General features: G+C 43.4%; 1 protein-coding gene across 5 annotated transcripts in view; it reads left to right on the top strand.

Moving 5' to 3' along the window:
- Positions 1 to 18,012, top strand: part of RECQL5 (RecQ like helicase 5) — a 1,160,282-nt gene that overhangs the window by 723,928 nt on the left and 418,342 nt on the right. The window lies entirely within an intron of this gene.

The raw sequence follows: 18,012 nt of genomic DNA, 5'->3' as shown, positions 1-18,012 counted from the left end.
TAGGTTGTACCATATGCCTAATGTTTTAGGCATTAGAAATAACTTAGTCTCATTTTTCTAGCAGTGTTTCATTTGAGAGTGCATCAAATTATGTAATGTCAGTTTCACTGTGTGTATGGAGGGGGTGGCATTAGTCCTTTCATTCATAATTCCCAGTTCATTGTTGGTGTGTAGTAAGACTGAACCTGTAAGAATGTGTCATATACTTATATTGTTTATCTGGAATTGTGCATTTTTCAGAGAAGTGTCTCTTACTCCCCCCCCCCCCCCCCTCAGATGGATTTGACCCAAGTAGAATCCCCCAACATCTGATACATTCCTGAATGGGAACAAATGCCAGCATTAGAGAGCCATCCTCTCTGTTTTGAGACATGGTCACAATGTTATGCTAGGCATTTAGTGAGAGGCTGTGAGTAAAAGGAGGAAGCTGGTATCAGAAAACTTTCTTATAGTGAAAAAAGTAGCTAGGGTGAAAGGTAGACCATGTTAGGGATCAGAATGGGGGGAGCAGGCTGCAAGTGTTGTATGATCAGCCCTCATAATTGCAGTTATAAAATCTTGCTTACACTGAACAATGGCTAACAAGTACCACCACTAAAGTGCTTTTGTGGCGGAGAAGGAAGCACCTTAAACCCACTATTCCTCTGCAGCTTATATATATCTACTTCAGGATTGCTCCATCTTTGGATAAAGAAAAATCCTTGTGCTATTTGCACTCATGATTTTTAATACAAATGCCATTATTTATACTTGGTCATTGCACATAGAGAGTGTCTCTGAGTAGAGTGTCTGTTACAAGTACAGCATCAGTACAGGAAACATACACAAGTTAAGGAGGGAAAAAAAGGATAAATAAATCTAAAGAGAAAGGGAGAAGGGCAAGAGAGATGACAAGTACAACAGGATAAAAGAAAAAATTCAACCTCTCTCCATTGTCCTGTAACGTTTACTGTCTGGTTTCACCAGAGGTGGTTTGCAGTTATATTGGCATTCTTCATCTCCAATAAATAGCATAAGACCATAAAGGTTTTGTGGGCGTGCTACTCATCTGCATAATTCAGCTATCATTAAGCTTCTGTTAGTTGTACTTGTGGTTCCCTTGACATTGGGCGAGGTACAGACCAACATCCTTACTGACTAACAGATGTTAGTGTTCAGCCATTCCCAAGCCATTGACACAGCCCCCCATGTGTCTTAAATTTTAGTGCATGAAATGCCACATTAACTTGCAAAAGGCCACATAGTATTATAGCTGTAGATCCTCTGGCACTGGGGATCTTAGCTCACTCAGCCTGAGTCTCGCCATTTGCCTATACATGACGACAACCTGCTTGTGACAAAGCTGCTAAGTTGAAATTAGTGGCACCATGTCTAACAACCATAATTGGTTTCAGTACCAGTACTGTAGTGCCTTTTCCTGATCTCCATCATCTGTACAATAGAGATGCACCTGTGGCATATCTGCATATTTGATGATGGTAACCCCCATTTATCAAAGAACCTCTTACCCCACCAGCATCAAAGAACACACCAAAGACATGATGACATTCCTCAATAGAACTTATGGATAATGTGTTCCCCTTTATGAATAAGATTCACCTTATTTATTTTCATAGTAGAGTAGATTTCACTGAGCCTGTTTGTTTTTCACAATGGTGTTTGTATTGCCTGTAAAAGTTTAACCAAGACACTAGAGAAGCACATAATATGCATTTTTGCATTTTAGTGAGGAAGGTTGTAACTTTGTCTTTGTTAGGAAGAGAAGTCCAGAATGATTGTGGGTTGAGTTGCAGGAGGTTGGAAATAGTGAAGCAAGTGATCTGCTAAATGAAAAAAAAAGTGGTCGAGTGATATTGAGATTTACACACACTCATCTATGTTGTGTGTGTGCGTGCGAGCACTTGCGCACTCATTCACGCGCACACACACACACACACACACACACACACACACACACAGATGTTTATTTATTTGCATATATAGTTTCAATGCACGATTGAAGACCAGCTGATTGGATTCTAAATGTCCAAGCTTAACTTGATTGAGTTATAATTAGATAGGCTAAATATCTTGCCATGGTAGGATCACTATACAAGACCGATGTGCATTTTAAAGGATAGACTTCTTTCCACATGTTGCGCTACTGTTAAGCAGGTGCAGGATTCTTTGCCTCTCTCAAAGATGCTTTTTATACTAATGCAGGTTGTAAGGATAGTGTGTTCTTGACCATTTGTGATCAATATTTTTACAAGAGATACTACATTGATCATTCATTGAATAAGCGCATTGATCATTCATAAGGTTAGCTACTGTATGTGTGCGTATGACAGAGAAGAGAGATTGTGTGTGTGTGTGTGTGTGTGTGTGTGTGTGTGTGTGTGTGTGTGTGTGTGTGTGTGTGTGTGTGTGTGTCTGTGTGTGTATATTTATATGTATATATATCCATTTACAGACCCTTTCTTCCAGTTCTGCATATGGGGTTAGAGTGTCACTTCAACAGTGAAAGTCTGTAGCTGACCGGGTTAGTCCCATTTGCCCAGTGTTATCTATTCAGGGAAGAGCCCAGGTGGTATTTATACTGACTAGGGAAAATTTGTCCATGCACTGGGGAATTTCCCCTGCTGTTTTTAAAATAAGTACTATGGGATCTTTTACTTCCACACGCCACCAAGTTAGGCAGATGGGAGACCTCTGTTTAATGTCTCAACTGAAGGAGCAACACATCCCTCTCTTGCTGCACTGTAGTGTGAATTCTTGGCAATGAATTAAAGTAGCTGGTGTGGGAAAAGAACCCACAGCTTTCTGATCTTCCAGAACAAAAGTTGAATGTGCTACCTTTTGAGCCTCAACATTGTGTGCTTTTGTGTGTGTGTGTGTGTGTGTGTGTGTGTGTGTGTGTGTGTGTGTGTGTGTGTATATACGTAGTCAAAGGAAAAAACTTCAAAGACCAATATACGTAAGGTTCAGGTTAAGGCACTTTAATTCTTGCGGCAAGAAGACAAAAACATGCATGCAAAAATACAGAGTTTGTCTGGTCTGTAACAGGAAATGAAGCCATTCTTATACTGTTTTACAAGACATTGCCTTCTGAAGCTGACGTAATCAAATACAAGCCTACAATATTGTTTTTCACAGCAGATGTTCATTATTTTCTGCTGATATTACATTACATTTCTAGATTTGTGAGAAACTTTTCTTGAAAGATAACATGGCCTCGAAGACCACTAGCTAGTTACAATTATTTCTACAGTGCTGTGTTACATTTCAAGGTACTCTGCTTATTCAAGCACAAAGCAAACACAGATTATAGTTCATATTCTTCAAGCAGTCTTTGTTCTACTTATCTATTCTTCCTGCAGCTGTGTATGTTCTCATAGCACAGACAGGGCTAATTGTCTAAGTTTAATAACATTATAGAAAGCAGTATTGTTCTATTGGTTATTTTCCTGACCTAGCAGAAAATCATCTGCTTTTCAGTAAATTTCCTAAGACATAAACAAGATTTTTAGCTGTGCTAACTAAATACAAGGTCAGAAAGCATTTGCAATTTATATGGATTTATGCAGTATGGAATAGAATAAATGTGTTAACCCTTTTGGGCTTTCTAAAAGCACTAATATACACATTAATACATATTTTTCTAACATTTCCCCCTATTAATACTTTTATTCTACTTTCAAAAGCATAAACGGTTTATTTCTTCTCTTAACCTCTTCCGTTCAGGATTTGCAGTTAAGAGAGTCATTCAGTTTAACTTATGAAAGCATTTCAGTCTTTAACAGTTCTTCAAACTCAGTACTTTGATATAAGGTTTCAGAAGCTGACAGGTCTATAAAATTTTTGATCAATCTTTTCATGCAGGGGATGCCACAACAAACACATACTCCCAACAGGAGCATACCTACACAAATGGCAATCAAGATGTTCATTAGGATGGTACCCCCACCCCCCAAACCATTTCTGGAAAAAGTCCGTCAGTGGGTTTGGACCTGGTTTGGTCATAGTCGACACTTGCTGAATCACCTCAAGATGGTTGTCTATCTCGTGCTGGTTGTCAGGAATGTAAGAACATCACTCTTCTTGGATTAAAGCGCACGTACCACCTCTCGCCGCTAGGGTGAAGTTAAGAGCCATGCGGTTTTGAAGCACCACAGTTCTCATAACATTCAGTTCATCAGTTACTAATTCGAGAGCGGAAAAAGTTGCGTTGCTCATTACTTTGAGGAGTTTAGACAGTTTTCTCAGCTCCCAAATAGATTTCACTGCTCCATATGCTGGTAATATGCCTGCCCATGATATAACAGTATCACTCAAGTCCATATGTGTCAGTTTATCGCCCATGGAATGATGGTTTCTCCAGCCCGCCTCGATTTGTCCCAATGGATTCTCAGGTTTCTCGACAGGTTTCTTGGAGACCTCTCGTGCATTTCGAATTTTACCTCGAGGCAAAACTGCAGTGTGTCATATGGCCGGAACCAGGTAACCCAAAAAACAACTGCCGGACCAATTCTCAGGTAACCATTTGTATGCCTTTTTGCCACACACAAAATAACAATCCTCTACCTTAGTAGTAACCTTGCTATTAACATATACTTGCCCTGCATGAAACATTTTCCTATCAATTATAGACAGTTGTTTAAAAAGAACATCATTATGTTGTACTTCATTAATTGTTTTATGCATCAATTCAAGAAATGAATCCTAGTTTGTATTACAATAAGAACCTGCATTATTTGCTTTAGTGTAACATTTGTAAGAAACTCTCACATTGCAATTGCTCCAACCCACCTGAACAGTATCATTTTTGTAAAAACACACAATGTTAAGTTGTCAATCTCGCCTTCATTCTTGCTTGATGGGTTCCGACTCGGCACTTGCTAAGCTTGAGAGTCACTTTTACCAGCTCGAGGCAGCCCCATATCCCATGATGCAAGGCGGTAAGTACCCAGATCTCGTTTGCCGCTTCGCTGATCAGGTCCTCCTTTTACCAGCTCCTGGTAAGTGATTTATACACTACTACTTTTGCCCCTTTTTCAGTTTAAAGTTAATTTTAAACTTAAATTTAATAGTTTTAGACTAGTTTTAGTCCTTTTCTGACTAAAATTCCCTCTCTCCTAAAAGTTTTTAGTCAGGCCTTCTCCCATCCCATCCCCCCCCTTGTTAGGGTGTGTGTGTGTTTGTGAGAGAATAGTTTTTCCCTTTTTTTTGGGATTGTAATTTTTCTTGGACAGGTGTTGTGTGTGTGTGTTTTTACACCATGTCTAAGGAAAGGGTCTCAGGCTTTAAGAAGTGTGACTCGTGCTGTCAGAAGATGTCTCTGACAGGCGGTCACACTTCTTCTTACTGCCTGGGACCTCTCCACCTGCAGGACTCCTGTGCGATTTGTCATTCTTTTAGCCAGAGAGTCCTGCAGGAAAGGAGAAATAAGCTTATTTTGAGGGGCCTACTTAAGCCGGAGGGCTCCCCGGCTAAGTCGGCTCCATCTAAGACTTCTAAGTCTTCCAAGGCCCAGGCTTCTGTGTCCAAGCCTGCGGCCTTGGCTCCGACTGTTTCAGAGTCGAGATCGGCTCTGGCTGGAGCCGATTCTGGTTTGCACAAACCTTCGGCACCGATGGCTATTGGTGCCGATTCTGGTTCGACCACTTCGGTGTCGGCTCCGATCGGTTCCGATCACCATGTGGCTCAGGCTTCGGTGTCGGCACCGACCGGCTCCGACACCCTTACTTTTATGTCTGTATCTGCTCCGGCCGGAGCCAATGCATCGAAACTTTGTCGGTGCCGAAAAGTTGTCGGCTCTGACAGCTTCCATGGTTTCGTCGGCTCCGATGGTTCCTTCGAGGAAGAGGTCTAGGTCCCCTTCCTTGGAGCCGATACTCTCGGCTCCGGCTTCTCCTCTCCTCTCGGAACGGAGCCATCGGAGCCGATCATCCAGGTCATCCAGGCTTTCTGACCATGATTTAGAGAGAGTGGTCAGTAGATTATTAAAATCATAGGCACTGGCCCAAATGCTACATAGTCCGTCTCAACAGATGACTATTAGTCGACACCCCATTGCAGTTCCTCCTTCGACTCTACCCCAGAGTTTGGAGTTGGAGTCTTCGGGAATGGTTTCTGCTATGGCTGAGGGACAGATACCCCCTTCTGCTCCTTCAGCCTCTACTCTTATCTCCTCTTCGAGACCTTCCTTAGAGGGATTCGGTGGTCGGGCTTCCCTGGTCTCCTCCGAGGGGGTGAGTGGCATCGGACCCTTGTCCGACCCCACTCTTCCCCTTGGAGCCTCGGCCTTGATGAGCTTGGCTCTGACATCTGCCTCGGAGCCTTCCCTTTCGGTGGGTCCTGGAGTTCCTGGTTCTTCGGAACGGGTTCTCTCGGACCTCCCTGGGAGGGGAGCCTTCGAGGTGATGAAGAGTGTGCTGGCCACTGGACTCAGCCAGCAGTCTGTTCCCTTAGCTCCTCCCTCTATGGTGCCTGTCGACATCTCTGCCACTTCTCTTGCTCCCGGACCCAGAGATCCTCTGCCTCAGGTTTCCCCACTGGGAAGAACCCCCTCTTCCGAGGATTCTCCTGATCTGTCAGGAGATCCTCCGCGGAAGAGGACCTGTAAGAGGAAACACGTAGACTCCCCCGAGTCTATCACTTCAGATACTGACTTAGATGAGTCAGAGGGATCCCCAAGATCCCCCTCTGAGGATGTCTCCTTCTCAGACATCCTAGAACTCCTTAGACAGAGGGAAACTGGCCCACCAATAATCCCTCTGAGGATGAGTCAGTATACCTGGAGGCGTTTGGATCTCGGCCCTCCACCTCCTGGGTGTCTCCGCCTTTCGACCCCCTTATGCAGGTTATTGCTCGAAAGGCGTGGGCTGCTCCTGACTCTGTAGAGCCAGTCCCTAGGAGGCCTTCTAAATTTATTACTGCCCCGTCGGACAAGCAATTCCTCACGAAAGGTGTCCCTGCTGATGCCATGGTGGTGGCGGCTGCCACTAAGAAGGAACTTGCAGATCCTTCTGTACCTGTCCATCCTCCTAATAAGGACTCTAGGACCATGGATAGGTATGGTAGCGGATGTTCTCTTCAGCGACCTTTGCTATGCATTCGCTGAACTACCTATGTCACTTCACCAGACTCCAGAGGGATATCCTTAAGGAGCTAGGTGAAGTAGTACAGGATCCTACAGCTGCAGGGGCTCAAGAAAAATTGCTTCAGCTAGGAACCCTTAACTCTATTGCTAACTCCTCCATGCAACTGATATCATATGCTGCAGATGGGCGAGTAGGGCCAGGTACAGGTGTGGCTCTTAGACGCCAAGCCTGGATGCGGCTCTGTAATTTTGCAGATCCCTTTAAGGCGTCCTTCACAAACTCTCCCTTTGATGGGTCAGCTTTGTTTGGCCCTCAAGTGAAGGAAATGTTGACCAGGTGTGAGCAGGACGGCAAGACTCTTTCTGCCGTAGTCCGTTTTTCCACCCCTTCTAGACCTTACCCCAAAGGGCAGAAGGGTGGCAAAATGTGGTTCCGGAAATCCCAAGGAGTCACGCCGGATTCACGTGGTCAGTTTACCCCTAGAGGCAGAGGGGGTCCACAAAACCAGGGAAGCAGAGAGCCTCTCTCTGACAAGCCCTTTCAGCATCCCTGAGATGTTGCCCGGCTGTCCATCCTTGGAGGCAGTCGGGGGAAGACTATCGCTGTACCCAGAAGCCTGGCGTTCCCTCACTCAAGACAGATGGGTACAGTCGATCATATCCGAGGTTACAAAATTCCTTTCGAGGAAAGTCCTTTCTATCACTCAAATTCCCTTCCAGATGTACCACCGGTCTAAGGGAAATTGCAGAGTTAGAAGTCTTCAAACTACTGCAAAAAGAGCCATTCAGCCAGTTACAACAGATCATTCAGAGCCGGAATCTACTCAAGGTTCTTTTGGTCCCCAAAAGGCGGAGACTGGAGACCAATATTGGATCTCAGCAGACTCAACAAGTCTGTGAGGAAGACAAGATTCCGAATGGTCACTCTTCAGTCAATTCTGCCCTTCTTACAGAAGGACAACTGGATGTGCTCAATAGATCTTCAGGATGCGTACTATCACATAAAAATTCACAGATGCTCCAGGAGATTTCTCCGCTTTCGGCTGGGGTCCAGTCATTTCCAGTTCAGAGCCCTGCTTTTTGGTCTCACTACAGCCCCCAGAGTGTTCACCAAATGTATGGCAGTGGTCACGGCTCACCTGAGACGTCAAGGATTCCAGGTGTTTCCGTATCTCGACGACTGGCTCCTTTCAGCCACCACCAGGCATCAGCTTCTTCAAGCCAGGGATTACACAATAAATCTTTGTTCTCAATTGGGCATCTCGATCAACTCCGAAAAATCATCCTTATTGCTCTGCCAGTCTATTACTTTCATAGGCGCAAACTTAAATACTGTTCGGATGTCAGCTACCCTTACAGATCAAAGAATCTCAGACATTCAAACTCACGTCAGGATCATTCTAGCCAACAAGAAGGTACAGGCCAGAATGGTTCTAAAGGTGTTAGGCCTCATGGCTGCGGCCATTACCCTTCTTCCCCTGGCTCGCTTCTCTATGCGCCTTCTTCAATGGATGTTGTTCACTCAGTGGTCTTACCAACAACTTCCAATGCGTCACCAAATACTGGTGACACAGATTTGCAAGAATCATCTTGCTTGGTGGATCACTTCTCCCCAGATTCACTAAGGCAGACACTTTGTACCCCCATCCCCGGTAGCCACTGTCACTATGGATGCCTCCCTGATCGGGTGGGGGGGGGGGCATTATCAGGACAGAATGGTTCATGGGACGTGGCAACCTTTCGAATGCCACCTGCACATAAATATCCTAGAGATGAGAACAGTGCTTTTAACGTTGCAAGCCCTCAACGACTTTCTTCCCGTAGGGACAATTGCAGTCCACACAGACAACATGTCTGTAGTTTGGTATATCAACAAACAGGGCGGAACCAAGTCCTACCCCTTGTGTCGAGAAGCGCTCAGACTTTGGCAATGGGCGATCTCCTCTCATCGGTTTCTGGTAGCAACGCACATCCCTGGGAAAACCAACATTTTAGCGGACAGATTGAGCAGAGCTATTCTCATGCCTCACGAGTGGTCTCTCAAACAATCTATAGTGGAACAGATTTTTCTGGAATGGGGTCGCCCATGTTGCGATCTTTTTGCTACTCCCCAAAACAGCAAATGCCCAGACTTCTTCTCTCTCTTCCCACTGCCAGGCCATCCCCCCAGAGGCGCTCTGACCCAGGATTGGCCCCAGGGACTTCTTTATGCCTTTCCTCCATTTCCTCTGATCCCTCAAGTTATCCAGAAAGCAACCGTTTTGAGAGCCAAATTGATTCTCATTGCTCCTTATTGGCCTCGACAAATTTGGTTTCCGTTCCTCCATCGTCACCTTTTGGTGCAGCCGTGGCATCTGGACCCAGTGCCAGATCTTCTGATTCACCAATCCGGTCAGCTGCTCCGGTCTATCCCTTCTCTCAACCTCACAGCATGGTTGCTCCACTTCCTTCCTTAGCCAGGCTTCCTATGATCTCTAACCCTGTTAGAGACATCATAGTAGCTTCCTTAAAATCCTCTAACAGGAGGATTTATACGAGCAAATGGAAACGTTTTTCTTATTGGGCTAAAGCCAAGAATATTGATCCCTTCACTGCTCCAGTTCAAGCAGTTTTGGATTTCTTAGCGGAGATTTTTCACGCGGGCTCCTCTTCTTCCACTGTTAGAGTTCAGTTAGCTGCTATCTCGAACTTTCATGTCAGGTTCGCAGATCACAACATTATGTCCCACAGGCTTTGTAGAGCCTTCTTGAAAGGAATTTTCCTCCTGAAGCCTCCAGTCAGGAGTCCTCCTCCTCAATGGGACCTAAATTTAGTGCTGACATCCTTGATTCTACCCGCCTTAGAGCCAGCTGTTTCTTGTTCCCTGAAATTTCTTTCATGGAAAACTTTATTCCTGGTTGCTATTACATCGGCTAGGAGGGTGTCTGAACTTCATGCTCTATCTGTTCGCCCCCCCTATTTGGTCTTTCACAAAGACAGAGTATCATTGAGAACTAACCCGACCTTTTTGCCTAAGGTCGCCTCAAAGACTAATTTGAATCAAGCCATTGATCTCCCTGTATTTTTTCCAAACTATTCAAACAGATCGGAACAAAAATTACATTATCGTGATGTCCACCGCCAACTCGGATATTATTTGGACAGAACAAAACAATTCAGGAAATCCGATCAACTCTTTGTTTCCTATGCTGATAACAAGAAAGGCCTTCCTGTCTCAAAAGTGACCTTATCTAGATGGCTTTCTTCGGTCATCTCTGAAATTTATCGGCTCAGGGGAAAACAGCTGTGCTCGAAACCTAAAGCACATTCAACCAGAAGCTTAGCTACTTCTACAGCCTTTCAAGCTAGACTTCCTTTAGACACTATTTGTGCAGCGGCCACTTGGGTCACTCCTCATACATTTGTTTCCCATTACAAATTGGATTTGGCCTCCAGGGACAGGGCCAGTTTTGGCTCTACCGTTCTCAAGAGTCTGTTCCATTGAGCCACCCAGGATAGAGGTGCTAGGGACGCGGTCCCATCAAGCAAGAATGAAGGCGAGATTGACAACTTAACATTGAGAAGTTATGTACCTACCAATAACGTTCCATGTTAGTTGTCTTCTCTCGCCTTCTTTCTTGCGACCCTCCCTCCTTCCCCCAGGCCTGGACAGACCTTCTCTACAGGGAATTATACTTCTGAAGACCATACAGATATGGTCCTTCTACCATCCTGCAGGTTTTTTTCTCTTCTTCTTTCTTCCTTTGGGAAGTTATTATGCTAGGTGCTATTGCCCTTTTGTCATCAAACGAGATCTGGGTACTTACCGCCTTGCATCATGGGATATGGGGCTGCCTCGAGCTGGTAAAAGTGACTCTCGAGCTTAGCAAGTGCCGAGTCGGAGCCGAGGATCGGCTCCGAACCCATCAAGCAAGAAAGAAGGCGAGAGAAGACAACTAACATGGAACGTTATGGTAGGTACATTACTTCTCATTTCCCTTCTGTGGGACAGACAAGTGCAATGCTATTTTATCTTGTGATTTAACAGTTGTGGTGTCATAAATCAAATTTTCCCAGGTCTCATTGACCCCTAGGGGAACTGCAATCATTAATATTCCCCCGTATGCTGTTGGTAAAGCTGTACAAATCCAGCAATTCGAAACATTAAAAGTCTCAGCATACACATATTTAATTGCTTGGTAAGTGATAAAGTTCGGGTGCCAGTCTGTAAGTAACGCATCACGTTTATTCAGTTTAGCTTGTGTGGCTGGAAAAAGGAAAGGCCACAACAAAAAGATTAATGTCACCAGTACAGTCAACAGGATGATCATGCAATACTTCTGTGGTTGTTCTGCATTCCTGTTTGCTCTGGATTTTGTCATTTTTACTCTTGTGGAGTAACAGTAACAAGATTTTTATCTAGCTCAAAGTTTTTGACCAGTTTACAGTGTGTCAGGTGAATCTAGGATGCACGCTCCGCGATCTTGACTGCAGTGGGTGTTGACAGTAGCTTTTGGAATGGCCCTTCTCACTTCGGCGTCATCCAGTTTTTCTTTTTGATGACTTTCACCCAGGCCCACATGTCTGGGACTACTGCTGCTTCCAATGGTCTGGTTTGTTCTTTATCTGAAACAGAATTAAGCTGCAAAAGGTGTTTAGAATTCAACAATTTCCTCATATACTCAGCATGTGTACAGTCGGCTTCCTGGTCTGTGGGCATGAGAGGTTTCCACTGAGGTATGTAATACGCTCGTCCAAATAACTTCTCAAAAGGAGTCAATCCCTTTGCATTTGGAACAGTTCTCATGCTCAACAGTGCCAGGGGCAGACAGTACACCCAATTTCTGTGTGTCTCTTCGATAAGTTTCCTTAACTTGTTCTTCAATGTCCCATTGTGCCTCTCTACCAATCTTGCAGATTGAGGGTGATACGCACAATGATTTTTTTTAAAGAAATCCCAAAATACTTGCTCAATTGTTGTATGGTTTGGTTTACAAAATGTGTGCCATTGTCACTGTAGATCTTTTCCGGTATGCCAAATCTAGGAATAATTTCTTTAACAAGGGTTTTCGCAACAGTAGATGCATCTGGATTTTGGGTCGGAAAAGCTTCCACCCATTTGGAAAACATATCTACAATGACAAGACAATACTTTTTATTTTTGCATTTGTTCAGTTCTATGAAATCCATACAGATAGTATGGAATGGATACGGTGGTGTAGGGAAACTCCCTTGCTTGGGCTTCAACGCCCCTTGTGCATGATGTTTATTACAAACGTGACATGACAGACAAAAATTTTTAGTGTAGTTTATAAATCCATATGTTGTGAACACTCTGTTCACTAACTGTACCATCCCCCCTGTTGAGACATGGCATTGCCCATGGCTAAACAAAGCTGCATATCTAAACAAGTTAGATGGCAATATCGGTTTTCCCTCTTTGGAGATGTATAGCCCTTCCTTGAGAATTGCTCCTCGTTTTATCCATCTTTGTTTCTCAACTTGCGTAGTAAGTGTCTGCATTGTTTTTAACATTTCTAAGTCTAAAATCTCAGAGGGTTGTAATTCCTCATTCAAAAGAAATACTTCTGAAACTGCCTGCTTTGCAGCTGTATCAGTCCTTGCATTACCTTTTGAAATTCTATCCTGTTGCTTGGTATGAACTGTACATTTACAAATAGCTACTTTCTGAGGTAACTGAATAGATTCTAAAAGATCTAAAATAAACTGTGCATGATTGATTGGTTTGCCAGTAGATGTTATCATTCCTCGATTTTTCCACTGTTGCGCAAAAGCATGTACAGTAGAGAAAGCGTACTGGCTGTCAGTAAAAACGTTCACACATTTACCCTTTGCTAAGGTACATGCCCGTGTTAAGGCAATCAGCTCTGCCACTTGTGCAGATAAAGTTGTGTGGTAAAGATTTTGCTTCTACAATCTCAGCATCAGAAACTACTGCATATCCTACTAGGTTCTGTCCTGTGGGACCCCTTTTGCATGAGCCGTCCACGTAGTATGTCACCTCGGCATCATCCAAGGGAACATCCGTAAGATCTTTTCTAGGCAGTGTCTTTTGCTCAATCTCCTGCAGGCAGCTGTGCGGTGTGCCATCTGCAGGAGTTGGAAGCAAGGTAGACAGATTCAAAGTCGTGCATCGTTCAATTGTCATACGAGGTTGGCTCAACAATATAGTCATACAGGAAAGATGCCTAGCAGGAGAAAGATATGCTACTTTTTCTTGCAGTAAAATATTCGCGACTGCATGAGGCACACTCAATGTGAGAGGGTGGAACAACACTACTGAGGCCGAAGCCTGCACTGCCATTGCGACTACTGCTTGTACACAGTGGGGTAAAGACCCCAGTTGTGATGAATAGTAAGCAATGGGGCGTTGCTTGTCTCCATGCTGTTGTGTTAGCACTGATGTCATATAACCTTGCTTACAATCTACAGTTTGGAAAAACGTTTATGATAGTTTGGTAATCCTAAAACTAATGAGGATGCTATCAACTGTTTTAATTTACAGAAAGCAGATTCTGCTTCTGGTGTCCATTGTAGTGAATCTTGTGCTGCCATAGGCTTCTTGTATATCAAGTTAGTCAGAGGTGCAAAAGCATAGTTTGGGATCCAGCTCCGACAAAAATTGGTCGTACCCAGGAAGGACATCATTTCCTTCTTGGTAGTAGGTTTCGGTGCTTGTAAAATCGCTATTTTTCTTTCCTCATCTAATGTTCTTCCCTCTTTGGATATTACATATCCTAGGTATCTAACTTGCTTTCTCCAAAGCTGCAATTTGTTTTTATTTACTTTATGCCCCTAAGTGGCTAAAAATTGTAACAATGCTATGGTATCCTCTTTGCAATCTTGCTGGGTGGGAGCTGCCAGCAGGATGTCATCAACATAAAGTAAAATCTGACTGCCTCTTGGTGGGGTAAATCCCGCCAAGTTGCTTGCCATCTCTTGTGAGAATATTGCCGGACTTTCACAATATCCCTGTGGTAGTCACGTGTATGTGTACCTTTTCCCCTGAAATGTGAATGCAAACCAATGTTGGCTGTCAGGGTGTATCGGTATTGAAAAAAACACATTGCTGATATCTACCACAGAAAAATATTTCTGTTGAGGTTTCAAATCCTTCAACAGGGTGTGTGGATCTGGCACCATAGGTGCCCTTGGTATTACTGCGTAATTTACAGCTTGTAAATCTTGGACCATACGACATTCTCCATTTGCTTTCCTAACAGGAAATAAGGGTGTGTTGCATGGTGAATCAGGTGATTCCACCAGTACTCCTTCCTTAAGTAAAGTTGCTATGATAGGTTTGATTCCTACTTCTGCATCTTTTCTCAAGGGATACTGTCTCTTTTGTGGTCTAAATGCTGACTTTGGCGTGATAGTAACTGGTCCTGCTGTACGAATAAGTCCTACTTCTGATTTGCCTGTTGACCAGAGAGTTTCTGGTATGCTTTGTAAGACATCTTCTTCCTCTTCTGATAAGAGTGCTAATCAGCTGTCCTCGCTAGGCCACAAGTGTACAGCTGGGTGTGTCTGTGTTATCCAATTTAACTTCTGCTTTTGTACTCCCTGTTCTGACAGTTCTAACTCTGTCTGTTTTTCCCATCTCGTGACTTTTTCTCCTAGGTCTGCCCATTTTACATTTTTGTCCTTAGTTAAGCTTACATGTGGTAATCGATTAGATTTATAAAGTGCAAAGAACTCCTGGGGTAATGAACAGCTAACTACACTGTTCCCTTTTATATCCCAGGACAGATTACATAATACTAATCTGTTTGCATGGTTTCTAAACAACTCTTGCTCATTCTTTATCAGGTCCTGGTGTGCTACAGTAATACAGAGTACAGTGCAACAAATGTTGTTTATCAATGTCAAGGGAGGGGAACTTGCTGATGGCTACATTCATCAGCTCTTCGGTTACTGCCCCTGGACCAGTCGTAACCAAGTCCTGGCTGTACCAATAAAATGTTTCACCCTCCGATCGCACTGCAAAAGTATCTGTTTGTCGCTGTGCTTCCATACCCTGCATAGTTGGAACTACTGCTATGCCAAATAGCTGCATAAGGTCCCTGCCCAAGAGGTTTACTGGGCATTTTGCAGAAACGACAATTTTGCTTTTCTGGGTTAATCCTGAAACAGGATCAGTTATTGCAATGTTATGGGAGAGGGCTCGATACAGCTGTCCATTAGCTGCTTTCACTAATATGTAATCAGGTGACTCTGAGTTCTCTGGCAGTTTGGAGGGATGTACCAGGGTCCGTGATGCCCCTGAGTCACACAAAAATGTGACTTCCCTCCCTTCTACTAGGAGTGTAACTTCTGGTTTTGTGTCTGCTAAATAGAGCTCCAAGCTCAATAAAGCTAAGTCTAAAATTTCATTTTCTTCACTATCCGTGACTTCATGTACTTCCTCTATTTCTTCTGTCACATCCTCTACTCTCTCTATCACATTTGCATTTATCTTTTCTTGGCTATTGTCTTCTAGTGATTCCTGGCTATCATATAGTCAGTCCTCACCCTCTTTATCTTCTGTGGTTGCCTTCTTGTTTTTCTTGCAATCCCTTGCCAAGTGTCCCTTTTTACTGCATTTAAAGTACCCCCCCCCCTTTTCTTTCGCCCTTCAAAGTCCTCTGATTGTTGATCAGATTGTTTGTTTCCCTGGGCATTTTTCTTGCCCTTTTTCCCAGACTGTACTACATATACGTCTGCTCCATCTTCTACAGAAAATACTTGGGCTTTCTTTTTCTTTTTGCTGTTAAAATGCCTCTCGGCATGTCTAGCATATTCAGGTAGTGAATGTAGTCTACTTGTACGATAATCTACCATGTGCTTTGTAATAAAGCTGCTTATGGGTGCAATACTGCCTTTTAAAAATGCATTCTTTAACTGCTGTTCATATGGGGAATCGTGATCATGTGTTTGATGTTCAGGTACCTGCATTCCGCAATGGTTATTAAAACACTTTAATAATCTGGCATAATATCTGTCAACAGTTTCACCTTTTTGTTGGATGCATTGATTGATGCAAGTCCAGTCTGCCCTAGGCTTCCATTTCTCAGAGATTCGGTCTGTAAGACCTTTCACTCTGTTGTCTAGCTCTGCACTGCTATGTGGGAGGGGTTTGTGTTCTGCGTCACGGGGATTCCAGTTGCCACTGATCATGTGCCAATCTGGTCCCACGATTTGTCTGACTACTATTTCTACTTCTCCGTTCAAGTTATAACTTAACCTCATGCCTTGTAGGTCTTCTAAAAATTTTCTAAAATTAACTTTTGGATGGGGAATTCCCTCAGCGGCTTTCTGGATATCTTCCGGTGTCCACGGTCTGTAAACTAAGAGAGTTGGGTCCTGTCCTTGTCTTGCCTGAGGATTAGGTACTTCTATAAGTGGGCATATTTCTTCTTCACTCATATATCGTGAACTTCTACCCATTTGGTATAACTCAATGTCCCCTTTTGAGTTTCCTGCCCGTGTTCGAGACCTGGTCTTGATTGGATCTCTATCAAACGGTTTTGCTTTTGCAGGGATAGCAGGATATCGTGGGGGTGGACCAGCTTGTCCGCTCGCTTCATATTCTGGTAAGGGAAGCGGAGGGGCCGATGCTATTACTAAGTTATTATCCTCTTTATCTAAAAACATTGTTTTTGAGTTATTGCTCTTTTGTTCCCTAAGGTTTGCTTCCTCAATCCACCTGTGTGCCTGAGGAATCCCTAACTGACGTTGCTTTTTTACCTGACCTCTGGAATCGGTTTTAAGCTGTTTGATAAGTTTAATAAGCGAGGATTTTTCTAATTTACCATCAAATTCATACTTATTAACCCATTTTGAGTAGTATTTAACATTATCCGCACGTTGTGATTACATAAATTTTGCGTCTTCTGTTAACAGCGGAGTTTGAGGTCTTTTTGTGCACTTATTTCCCATATTGTTCTTACCTTAAAAATGTTACGTAACCCTTCCTATCTTTTACGTGGTACCACGGGATTTGTTATAGTCTCTCCAGAATGACTACCTTACCCATTCCGTTTCCCTGATCTATGACAAGACAAGCAATCTTTTTGTCCCTGACAAAACAATGCAAATCTAGTCCCTGATCTAAAACAGAAGAAGGTACATCTCACCTTACCTGAGCCCTCGTGATTGATCGCCTGGTTCGAGGTAAACCCGCCCTTCAGTCACAGATCAGAAAGTGGTTGGCCTCTTTTGTACGACAGTTCAGTCGGAGGTCTTTTCAAATAAGAAGAACTGATGTGGTTTCTTCCCCATACGGTTTCACGCCACCTGGACTGTCAGATCCGGGTTGAGTGGAGGTTTCTGGTCCGAAGGACCAATCTGTCAAAGGAAAAAACTTCAAAGACCAATACACGTAAGGTTCAGGTTAAGGCACTTTAATTCTTCCGGCAAGGAGACAAAAACATGCATGCAAAAATACAGAGTTTGTCTGGTCTGTAACAGGAAATGAAGCCATTCTTATACTCTTTTACAAGACATTGCCTTCTGAAGCTGACATAATCAAATACAAGCCTACAATATTGTTTTTCACAGCAGATGTTGTTCAATATTTTCTGCTGATATTACATTACATTTCTAGATTTGTGAGAAACTTTTCTTGAAAGATAACATGGCCTCGAAGACCACTAGCTAGTTAAAATGATTTCTACAGTGCTGTGTTACATTTCAAGGTACTGTGCTTATTCAAGCACAAAGCAAACACAGATTATAGTTCATATTCTTCAAGCAGTCTTTGTTCTACTTCTCTATTCTTCCTGCAGCTGTGTATGTTCTCATAGCACAGACAGGGCTAATTGTCTAAGTTTAATAACATTATAGAAATCAGTATTGTTCTATTCATTATTTTCCTGACCTAGCAGAAAATCATCTGCTTCTCAGTAAATTTCCTAAGACATAAACAAGATTTTAGCTGTGCTGACAAAATA

The sequence above is a fragment of the Protopterus annectens genome, chromosome 10.part0, assembly GCF_019279795.1.
Source record: "Protopterus annectens isolate FY-2018-M chromosome 10.part0, PAN1.0, whole genome shotgun sequence".
NCBI classification, from domain to species: Eukaryota; Metazoa; Chordata; order Ceratodontiformes; family Protopteridae; genus Protopterus; species Protopterus annectens.
The sequence above is the reverse complement of the archived record's forward strand: the minus strand, read 5'-3'. Positions and strand labels throughout refer to the sequence as shown.